Source organism: Cryptomeria japonica, chromosome 7, assembly GCF_030272615.1.
Source record: "Cryptomeria japonica chromosome 7, Sugi_1.0, whole genome shotgun sequence".
In the NCBI taxonomy this organism is placed as follows: Eukaryota; Viridiplantae; Streptophyta; class Pinopsida; order Cupressales; family Cupressaceae; genus Cryptomeria; species Cryptomeria japonica.
Window position 1 is genome coordinate 340,576,888 of NC_081411.1, and position 12,004 is coordinate 340,588,891.

A 12,004-nucleotide genomic window follows, 5' to 3' on the forward strand; every position below is an offset into this window, starting at 1 on the left:
TTTCAACTCTTCTCTCTCACAGCTTCTTTTACTATTGGTTATCTATTCACTCTCTCTAACCCCTTACTGGTCAGCCTCTACCTTTCCTGACTTTCTCTAATCCTTACTCTGCACTCATTCACTCTCTAATGCCTTCTTACCGGTTCAAACACTGCTGGTTCACTTGACTGTTAACTTTGTGACAGTTCACCGGTTACTTTGTTTCTTACTGGTTAAACCTCTTCTGTCGGTTCTAGTTCAAATACTCAGTTGCTTCAATATTTTTTATCACACTCAGTCAGATCAATTCTCTTTTCACTCAAACACTCTCTTCTTTGGCCACTGGTATCAATAACAACACCAACTTAGATCTTCAATCTGCATATTTATATTCAGGCTTTTCCGCCAAAATAAAATTCAATCTTCACGTGCCTACAGTTTTCTTCACCGACCCAATCCATAACAAATCAAATTAGATCTCATCTCCGAGATTGACAACCTACAATAAATCAAGCAACACTACCATAATTGATTCTCCTAATACACATTTAGTATTTTTAGCAAGACACTGACCCTGCTTTAGTCAATCATACTCAATGACCTTGCAGTGCCTTTCTCCAGGTCAACTAGTCGATCAACTATCCTGCTTCGATCATGATGTCAAAGAATCAAATCTTTTTCCTTTGAACATCATTCAGCCCCAATCCTCTGCAACTCGTCTATCATTTTTGCAGTTGACATTTAATGCAAAATTAGTCGGCAACTACCTCACTGACGCACTCTTCACCAATCATTGCACGTTAGCCACCTAGATCCTATGTGTCATCTTCATCGACATCCACCTCAGTTCACTATGTTGGTTTAGGCTCAGGCACCGACCAAACATACAACCGGTGTTCACCTTATACCAGCGGTTTATCTTACCCTACCGGTTATACAATAACCTGTTAACCTTCAAGACATGCTCTTCTCTGTTCAGCCCATTAGGACACAATACCTTTTCACTGCATATGACTCGATGCCATACTCTATGTTCTGTTTGTCCTTTGCTTGCTTACCGGTGGACATGTTTACCGATTGATATAACACCTACCTGCATACCGGACCGGTATTCATTCTTCTTCGCAAAGTACATATCAGTCAATTATAAACATGCTCTCCAGTTCACCAAACTTGATGCGGTTTCAATCATAGACTCATGCCAATGCTATGAACATTTATTCTGAACCGCAAAACCTGAATCTTCTCCAATCATTCGTACCAGTGGCTTGATCACCTCTCTGTTCCTGTTTACTGGTTGACAACAACTTAACAATTATGCCAATCAACAACTTATTTGACAAGCATGTTTACTGGTTGACATCAATGACAATACAATGCCAACAACAAGTTGATGTCCTTCATACACCTACTTATATACCAACAACAAGTTGATCCCTTTAGTTTATTATATGGGTCATAAAATTGCCTAGCAAAATTGAAAGGCTTCAACTGAAGTTCCTGCAATTCTTGTTCAGTGGCCTTTGCCACGTGAATCTTTGGACATGAAAATAATGATAAATTGAAGGGGAAATATTCACTTGTAACCCCTTGTCTTATGCCTTGAGGACAACAATTTTTGCAAATGCACCATTTGTCTTGCATATTCTAACAATTTTATTCTATTTGTATAATACCTGGGCAACAAAAATGGTTCTCCAGTGAACCCACTCACTCTCAGATAAGTAGATCGGGAGTTTTGTATAAACCAACACCCCCATTTCTTTACTAACTCCATTGCTTCCTTTCTTAGCTTGAACCTAGTGTCACCTGTTAATTGGAAACAAAAATGTGTCATTGATTAACTTATAATGCAGTCTAGACTCTTTTAGTGGCAACTAGGTGTTGTTGGTCCCAACCGATGCTGATAGGGGAGGGGTGAATAAGCACTATATCGATTCTACCAGATTTAACCTTAATCAAAGTTTCTACTCAAACTTAACACTTATCAGTATAAACAACATTAATAAGAAACATGCACACATAAAATCAATCACACATGAACACCAAGGTTTATCACGTGGAGACCCAAATGGGAGAAAACCACGGTGTGAGTAGAAACTCACAAAATCTACACTCTTTTGGATTATGCCCAGTGAGGAGCCATCCCTGTTAGGAGATTACAAAGACACTGTTAGGTGCCACCTGGTTAAGGGATTTTCTTCAAGGCCTGTTAGATCCTTTACCCTATTAGAGGTAGCCTTGTTAAAGGACTTAGGATCATCAATTAAGATGTCACCCAGTTGAGGGATTTTTGAAAGGGACCTGTTAAAGTCCACCCGGTTAAGAGATTTTACTGTTGTAGTTATTAAAAAACAACAGAGAGAATGATATGTTGTGATAGCTACTCTTAGCTTAATCATATCCAATTGAAGCTCTTTGTTTTGACCACCGGTTACACTTGCTCTACACTCTACTGGTGCTCTGCATTCTCTCTCTACTCTTCACACTATCCGAGCTTTGCACACTCTCTTCACCACTCTGTTGTTCACTTAGCAATTTTTCACTCTTCTCACCTTGTTGGATCGCCTCTCTTCTAGATTGCACTTAGCAATTTTATGATCAAACTTTTTGGTTTTCACCAAAAACCTTCATACCATGTTTTGCTAACACATAACTGTTGTTTCCTAAATGAGTTCAAACCTAAAACTTAGTAAATTTGAAATTCAAATCTTCCCGCACTTTCTTTGCATGCTCTATGTCATTCTCGCCAGCAACTCATCCTTATCTGCCACAACAACTCATCCTTATCTGCCATCGCAACTCATAATTTTAGCAACTTCTGGGTCGTGTTCTTACTTTTTAAGGCGAATTGAAAAATCTGCACAAATCTCGCCTTAACTGGTTGTTAACTGTTGTAGACTTCACAAGCAGTTTGTTTTATTATATCTCACCCTGACTGACTCACCTTTGGTAATCACATCCAACTTACCGATCACTACTCTGAGATTCTCGATGGATAGCATCCATCAACCTATACCATCGGTTCACCGGTGTAACTCTTCATCTTTTGCCACCAGTCACTGATCATCAAGTAGACTGATCACCTGTCTGTCCAGAGTGTTCCGGTCGTACATAATACTACTAAACTGCAATCTGAGTCACCTCTTGTGACCACATCATCATTTCAACTACCAGTTTAAGAAACTAATCTCAACACCTATCAGATGCTTGACTGACCGGTCAGCTGATTTATTTATCCTTCCACCGATTAGTCTTCGACCAACACACTGCTTAAGTGTGTCAATAATGCATATTAGGGAAGCACTGAATCTTCCATACTATTTGCAGCCATGAGTAAACCATTGAGGTTTACCACGCCTCCTTCCCTAAGAGCTTGGCCTTATTTACCGGTAAGTATTTGTCATCAATGACAATACTAACTAATGAGCTGGTTGTGCCAACACCATCAGTTATGCCAACAGGTGTAGTATTCCCACACAACATTCTGTCCTTCTTCTTCTCCCAATGTGCCCTCAGTTTGCAACCCTGTAAATTGATTGGATCTGGCTACCACCCAAACAATATAATATGTGAAGAAGGAATTTTTTCGTGTTATGTACTTTCTTGAGTTGGTCTCTTATGTTGTCCGACAAAATTTGAGCCCAGTCATAATACTATCGTCCATCCAAAATTGTAAGCATGAATGAGAACATGCATGGCTGAAAGTGTCTGCATGCAGGTTTTCCAAATGCCTTGCTAAGCATTATGATTAGATCTCTTTGTGGCTCTCTGAAATCTTGCCTCAAAATTTCATTTTCTTTTAGGCCCATTTTCCTCTCTTCCTCGAGCCATTCCTCATTCATTCTCTTTTTACACTGACTCATATTTTGGTTCCTTTCTCATTCTCCATCTTCTTCTCCCTCAACTAGTACTTCCTTCCTAGTGGGAATCTAGAAGACTAGGGCCAACATATCAGGGGACAAATCAATCACCAATTTTTCATCAACATCGACATATAGCCTAGTGTCATAATTATAGAATTGTGCAATTTGCATTATAAACTCTGGCGCTTGCATTGACTGCGAGAAGACAGTCGCCTCTACTAGACTAGATCTTTTAATCCACCTATATTATGCACTTAGTCCAGGTTTCTCCAATTTCTTTTTAATATCTTTAAGCTCAATATGCTCGATCTTTGTGTTTGTTACCCATTAACTTGCATCTTCCAGCTTGGAGGCGTATGTTCGCCCTTGATATTGGTATTTCATTATGATTGGGAGCTTCTCGAGATCTTTTGCCTTTCGAGAAGATTCCATTAACACAGTTAAACCTGCAGAACCAACCAAACAAGCATCAAACACTACTCAAAGAAACTTAACTACAAAAATAACTCACTTCGAGACTCTGGGATCCCGAGGTGAGAAAACAAAAAAAACTACAAAGAAAACCTGGGAGTTCGAGAACCCGAAGTCCCAGGTTTTGACAGCTAACAAAACTAGCAAATTTGGAATCCTGGGAACCTGGAATACCTAACTCACCAACAACATAAAAAGGAACCGCTTCGAGAACTCGGGAACCTGAGTTTCTGAAGTGGTGAAACTACTGACTATGGAAACAAACCCGAGACTTTGGGGTTCCGAAGTTCCGAGGTGGGACTCTAACATGCAACACATAACTTCGGGGAACCGAAGTCCCAACAAACTACAAAGATGAAGTAGAAAAGAGGGTTCCGAACCCCAGGACTACGGGGTTCCGAATTGAACAAACATGCCAAAGAGAAACTAATTCAGGAACTCGAGAACCTGAGTTTCCGAAGTAGTTTAATCAAAGATGCAAAACCATCATTTCAGGAACTCAAGTTTCCGAAGTGATGGAAAACAAACCTACGACCCTATTTGAGTAACTTGGGAACCCGGGTTTATGAAATAGGGCAAAAAAGAAAACAACCAAGGAAAAGACTATCATTTTGAGAACTCAGGAACCCAAGTTTCTGAAATGATAAGACAACAGGAAAAACCCCTTACCCAGAATCTCGGGAACACGAGTTTCTGAGGTTACGGCAAAATAGAAAATCATAAGAAAAACACACAAGACAAGCAAAAACTAAGAAAACAAAACTAAACCAAGTAAAATCTAACCTAAGACGCACAAAAATCTACACAAAGGAGGTGAGAAGAGCACCTACCTGGCACAAAAAGCAAAGACAGTGTCGGATCGAAAGTGTGGGAGTTCGAAATCGCGAGGTCAGAGTTGTGGATTCACAAGAGGGAGTGCACAAATGAGCTCCAAAATGACCTCCAATCCTATTTATACCCCAATCCAACACTGCATTAAATGCGACTATGGGAACTCAAGAACTTGAGTTTATGAAGTGCAACACAGGTGACGACCTCGGAACCCCAGGGACCCGGGTTTTCGAAGAACATAACAGAAAATAACTTGGGAGTTTAGGAATTTGAACTTCTGGGACGAAAACCAAAAAGACAAATAAACACTTAAGGAGTCCAAGAACCCAGAGTTTTGAAGTGATGCTCCAAACCAAAACAAAAGTGAACTCGGGAGTTCAGGAACCCGAACTTCTGAACAAGGAAACAGAAAAATGACCCGAAACTTCAAAAACCCGAACTTCTAGGGCTACACAAATAAACAAACGCTTTGGGAGTCCAGGGACCTAGAATTTCAAAGTGATGAAAAATAAATAAATAAACTTGGAAACCTGGGGACTCGGACTCCCGAACAAAGAAACAGAAACAAGCAAAAGCCCACCCCAGAAACCTGAACTTCCGAGGTGACCAAAACAAAAGCTAAAAAAGAAAAGGAAAAACTAACAGAAAAAAGACAAAAAAGGGGACCTATATTTTCATGGAAATGAAAATGATGGGACTAGATATGCAGGGCATAGCAAATCCCACTTTCATCCAAACATTGGAATATGAAATCACCTAAAGGGGCATTTTCAATTTTCTAATTCTATAAAGAAACAAGCAAGATCAATCAAGGATATGGTAAAGAGCGTAAATGAATCCATCTATTTCAATGGTCAATAAGTTACTTGATCGAGTATAATGCCATGCATAGCAATAAAATATAGTTTGGAAAAGCAAACTATTCTCTCTATAATTCCACATTCGAAACCCATCCCGGAAGGTAACTTTCCCTGCAAACACAAGCATATCTAGCTTTCTTATTGTTCGTATGATATCCAAAAATGAATATAAAAGAATACAATCTTTCATTAAATAGATATAGATGAAACAATCTTTTGTTAAATAGATATAGAAGAAACAATCTTTCGTTTAATAGATATAGAAGAAACAATCTTTCATTTACAACCTATTATATCTAATAAGAAAACAATCTTTCGCTTCTATCTTTTCAAGTAACTCAAGGATAAGAATTAAAAACAATAAGGTGTAACACATGTATGCATAATTAGCATATAGACAAAAATAAAATTCAGAATTAGAAATTATGAGTACACATTCTTTCCTCTATTTCTCATAAAATCCAAATAGCGTAATCATACATTAACTTGTATTCTCTTTTCTATGGTTTCAAATTTCCAAGTTTAGAAAGCATAAGTTCTCTATCTTTCTACATGGTTTTGATTATCTAGTTCTTTTCTAGAATAACATAGTTAGTTTGATACTAACATGTGTTTTCCATGATTTATGACTTCAACTAACTAAATTTAGTAATTTTCCGTAACGGGTATTAAATAGAATGATAGTTCATAATGCACATACCTATACGGCTTTTCAAACAATATTTCAAATAATCATAATGACTTCTACTACAAAGAACTAATTCAGAAGTTTAACTCTTTTCTTCACTAATGATCTAAAAACAAACAAATCTCAAAATAATTTTGTTCTTATACTCTAATTATATAATAAACTATTGCTCATTAAGAGCCTGTCTCTGAATTTTAAGCCAATTCTGATATTATCAATCCTAATCTTCTTTCGATTCTGACTACAATACTCCTTGATTTCCAATGCTTTTCTTCCTCTATGTTGTTCAAATCCTTTGTTTTATCATCACTATTCTCTAATCTCCCTTCTCTATTCGCTATTCTTCATTCCATTCTCTATTCCTTTTTCTATAGCGTCGTTTTCTCCCTCCTCTATAATCATAACAACAATCTATATATATACTGATCTAATCTATATTTCTTCCTATTTTCAAGCCAATCTCTCAAAGTGGTGGACTGTTATTTGAGTTTATATTTGACACCTCTATTTGTCATTGTTATAGTAATATTCTCAATTGAATTTGAACTCTGTTATATTGCTTGCATGTGGCAATTCGAACTGCACATACTGTTTAAGTATTATTATTGGTTATCATATGGACTGGTCACCCATGTTGTTGTTTGTTCATGCCACGTTATATGGTAAATTGAAAGCATGTGAAGGTGGAGGCTTGAGTGGGTCGTCGGTAGTAATACCAACTCTCTCCCTTCCATACAACATTTTAACTTGCCACCCATTCATCATCGTTGGCACGTGAAATAGTTCGCATGGCACTTTGGCCTGCAAATATACCATGCAGTGCCTATTCCTATGGATTTTACCACGTCGATTAGTCCGTATTCAACTTGCAGTCTATGTTCAACTTGAACACTAAGTGTTGGTTTAGTTGCATGGTTGATATTCTTATCGACTCCCCCTTGCAAATCATTTCTAAGGCTTAGTGGCATTTAAGTCCATGCCAAGTCAACTTCACTAATATCGACTTCTCCCTAAAAACATTTAATATGCTTTGTTAAATATGACATGGCATTAATAATTCCGCCAATATCATATCGGTTATTATGCTTTTTAATAAATCACTATACACACACATATAAACAATGAGTTTTGCATAAAACAAATTATCAAATTTCATGAATAATCAAATATATTTACATATATTATAATTGCATACACATATATATATATATATATATATATATATATATATATATACAATAATAAATCAATTCACGTTTAATTATCTTTTCTTTTTCAAGACATTATATAAATCATGTGTGTGTGTGTGTGCGTGTGTGTCTACTTATATATGTATATCGAATTCACACACACACACACACACACAGATATATATATATATATATATATATATATATATATATATATATATATATATATCTGTGTGTGTGTGTGTGTATATATATATATATATATATATATATATCTGTGTGTGTGTGTGTGTGTATATGTGTGTGTGTGTGTATATATATATATATATATATATATATATCTGTGTGTGTGTGTGTGTGTGTATATATATATATATATATATATATATATCTATATATATATATATCTGTGTGTGTGTGTGTGTGTGTGTGTCATTATCTAGAAATAAAAAAGTGGAAATATAAGCATGATATTTCATCCATTTCATTATGAAATTTATACATTATCTGCACACAAAATGCACATACAATCATCAAAATACATGTGCAATCATTTAAAAACACTAAAATCAATCTTTCTTTGAATTAAAGAAATGTCAATTAAGACTACTCATACCAAATTCATCATTCTAATTTAAACAAACACACAAATAAAGTCATTTAAATCATCTATCTTTGCAAGATACAAATCATGAATTCTAATGTGGTGTGTGAGATTTCATCTATTCAGCAAAGTCCAAGAGCTACAACAACTCTACCTGAACCATGTTCTTGCCTTCATCCGCGTTCACCTGTTCCTGCATTCACTTGCACTCAATTTCTCATTAGCAATGACGATCCCAATTTCATAATAAAAATAATACTAATCATTCAATTGCATTTGAATCTCCTATTTCATTATTATCTTATTTCACTAAAAAATCCATTTCCATTTCATTTCAATTTCATAAATGAAAAATAAGCATTATTTTCCTAATAAAATAATTATAGATAAATATGGTTCGTGACAAATAAAAAGGGGCGCACCTAAGGTTAAGGGACCAATTTTATGATGTGTTAATTAATGAGAGAGGACTTTAGATTTAATTAAATTAATAATTAAATTCCTAAAGAAACCCTATGATGCAAGATGAAATGGGACACACTAAGGTGGGTGCTAACCTAAGCATGGAATTGGACAATATTAATTAAGGGTGTACAATTTATGACAATACAAAACTTTACATCCTTCTCTGCAATAAAACATCTATTTTGTGGATGGACACATTTCAAACAAACACATGCAATATTGGACTTCTTTTGACAAGACCAAAACTTAACTCACATGATGATCCTATTGCCTAAACAACTCTTTGACATTACCTATCATTTATTAGGACATGATCAAATTCTAATAAGACATACGTGGCAAGAACATCTAATTGGTTGTTTTATTTAGGTCTTTTGTTTTCTTTTGATTTGATATTTTGTGACATGTTTTCTATACTTCTCAAGGATGTCTTTTGACTAGAGTGTCTATAATGGGGTATGATCACTTGATTGATGTTTGTAGATTGTTCTCTAGTAACACTATGGTTTGTCCTAGGATGTGATTGTCTATTATCATCAAGGACCTATGAGTCTAGTGTGAAAGAGGGCATTCCTTGTCTACAAGTGTCTTCTATGCTCACAAATGGTATGTAAATTATCTTGGTGTAACTCATATTTAAGTGGTTGCATTCACTTGCCATAATAATCTTAATGATGATATAACACTTATATAAGCACAAGATTTCATCAACCTCATCCTTTTTGTCCACTCATCCATTCCTATTCATCACTTCTTCTATGGCCAATTGATCATGTCACACCTTTGACTTCTCACTTGTAGTCTCAAGCTAACTAACTAAGTACAATGATGCACCAAAAAATATAAGGGGCATATTTTCCATTAGAGTCCATCACCTACAAAATCACATGTTAGGTTTTCATAATGTATATAGATAAAGTATATGACACCACATCCTACATCACCATATATTAGCTCATAAACATTCATCATACTCATCATATAGCCTCATCCATGCAAATAGATCACCATAAGTCAACTCATAATAATCCACCATGTCCATCACATATCATAAAATCATACATAATAAAACTATATAGAAATCCATACATGCACCCATATATAAGTCACCATAAAACACATAAACATATCATATGACAAGTCATTTAAAAATATAATATCATCTAAGATATGCATACATCTAGGATCATACATCATAGGCATCATGAAAAAGCATAGCATAAGGGCATCTGTAAATATTACATAGGCACATAAACACATGCATATAGTCACCACCAAAATAATGCCATCTCATATATAATCAAAAAGCAAGTGTCAAAGTACATTTATGTCATAACATAATAATGGTTACTATGAGCCCCCAAAATCACCCTATCTCAAGTGTCTATATCAAAGTTGATACATAGGGATTTGAAGGAGATATAAGGAACTCCCACCCTTGAAACTGGCTATCCTCAAAGGTTGTTGAGCTCTGGATGGTCCTACCCCCATGACCCCTACACTCTCTCCTTGGACCTCCTAGGTCTCCCATAGGAACTCTACTAAAAGCTACCTACTCTTTGAGTAGGGGCACTACTGACTCATATAACTATCGATAGTAGAGTGTCTTTTGACCTGCTCAAAAGATAAACTCCACGATCCCACTAGTATCACCTTTCTCTATTGCTCGAGCCTATTGAATGATGGCCTCTTACTATCCATACCACGCTATGGAAGTATCCCTCTCTCCAGTCAAGTCCTCCACCTGTCTCTACAAATTTTCTATTTCTATGTCCTTGGTTGCTATAACCCCCTACAACACTCTAATTTAAGCATCATGGGAATGTACCTGTGCCTGTAATGTAGCACTCTACCCATCCCTATCACCCCCTCAATGTCCCTATGCTTGTGGTTGTGGCCTGAAGTAATCTTGTATTTGTAATCCTGGCTTTGGTCTCACATGTGGCTATTCCCCTTGTCCTTTAAGTGGTCTTGGTGGTAATCCCACCTATTGGATGGGTACCTTTCTCAAGCCCTCACCACCTCCATATCCTTAATCATCCCCTCTTTCTCCATGTACTCTTGTTGCTCCCTTCATCTGGGCCCTCCTCTTTTGTTGCCTCCTTGGTTGAGGCTCATCATCATCATCATCCTCTGGATGTGGATGTAGCAATCCTAGTCTTATCAGATAAGGAAATGGATGTGTTGCAAACCATGCTACAAAATGTGGCGTCATGTCGATATCTGTAATGTTGCTAGACTCATCTCTCATGGAATTGCCAATAATACCCCGAACTCTACCATCGCTACATCATAAGACATACTAGGTCACCAATGTTGACTCTCTGGAGTAGTATGAGAAAACTTTCTAAAGCCTTAGGGATATCCTTGTATCCATCTAAACTATCAGAGTACCCTATTGGGAAGATGCCTCTCAATGATGCAAGGGATATGGCCTATCAAGCAATGAGTTTGAAAATAATATGGTAGTCTACGTCATCATCCTCACAATCCTCGCAATCTAAGCATGGTCTTCATACCACAATATCTATCTAGTAAATAACATAACACTAGCACTCTACCTTGTCTAGCCTAGGCTATGTGATAGTCATACTCTACATGTGTACGTAGGGTTTCCCTCCTCCCCAGAATCTGATACACACTAAACTCAAGACTATGACATGCTCTCATGCCCAAACATGCAGTAGTGTCACCCCTACCAACATGCTTGCAACACCTAGGTATACCACATGATGTAAGTCATGATAAAGATGAGCTAATAGGCAAGGACCCCATGTGAACCTGCACCATTAATAATCATCCTCTCTAGTGTCTAACCCTAATTGGCTTAAATCCCATGAGATTGCTTGTCTGGACAAATGTAACCCCCTATCACCCCAACTAATACTAATGGTAGTGACACACATGATGCTACATCTTTGCCCAACTAACCTCTCCTTATCTGATGTCTAGATCCTCGTCACCAAATGCCCATCACAAAGCATACTAATCATTATCGCAATCATAAACCACCAACTCCCCAACGATAATGAATCCATAGAATGTGTCAG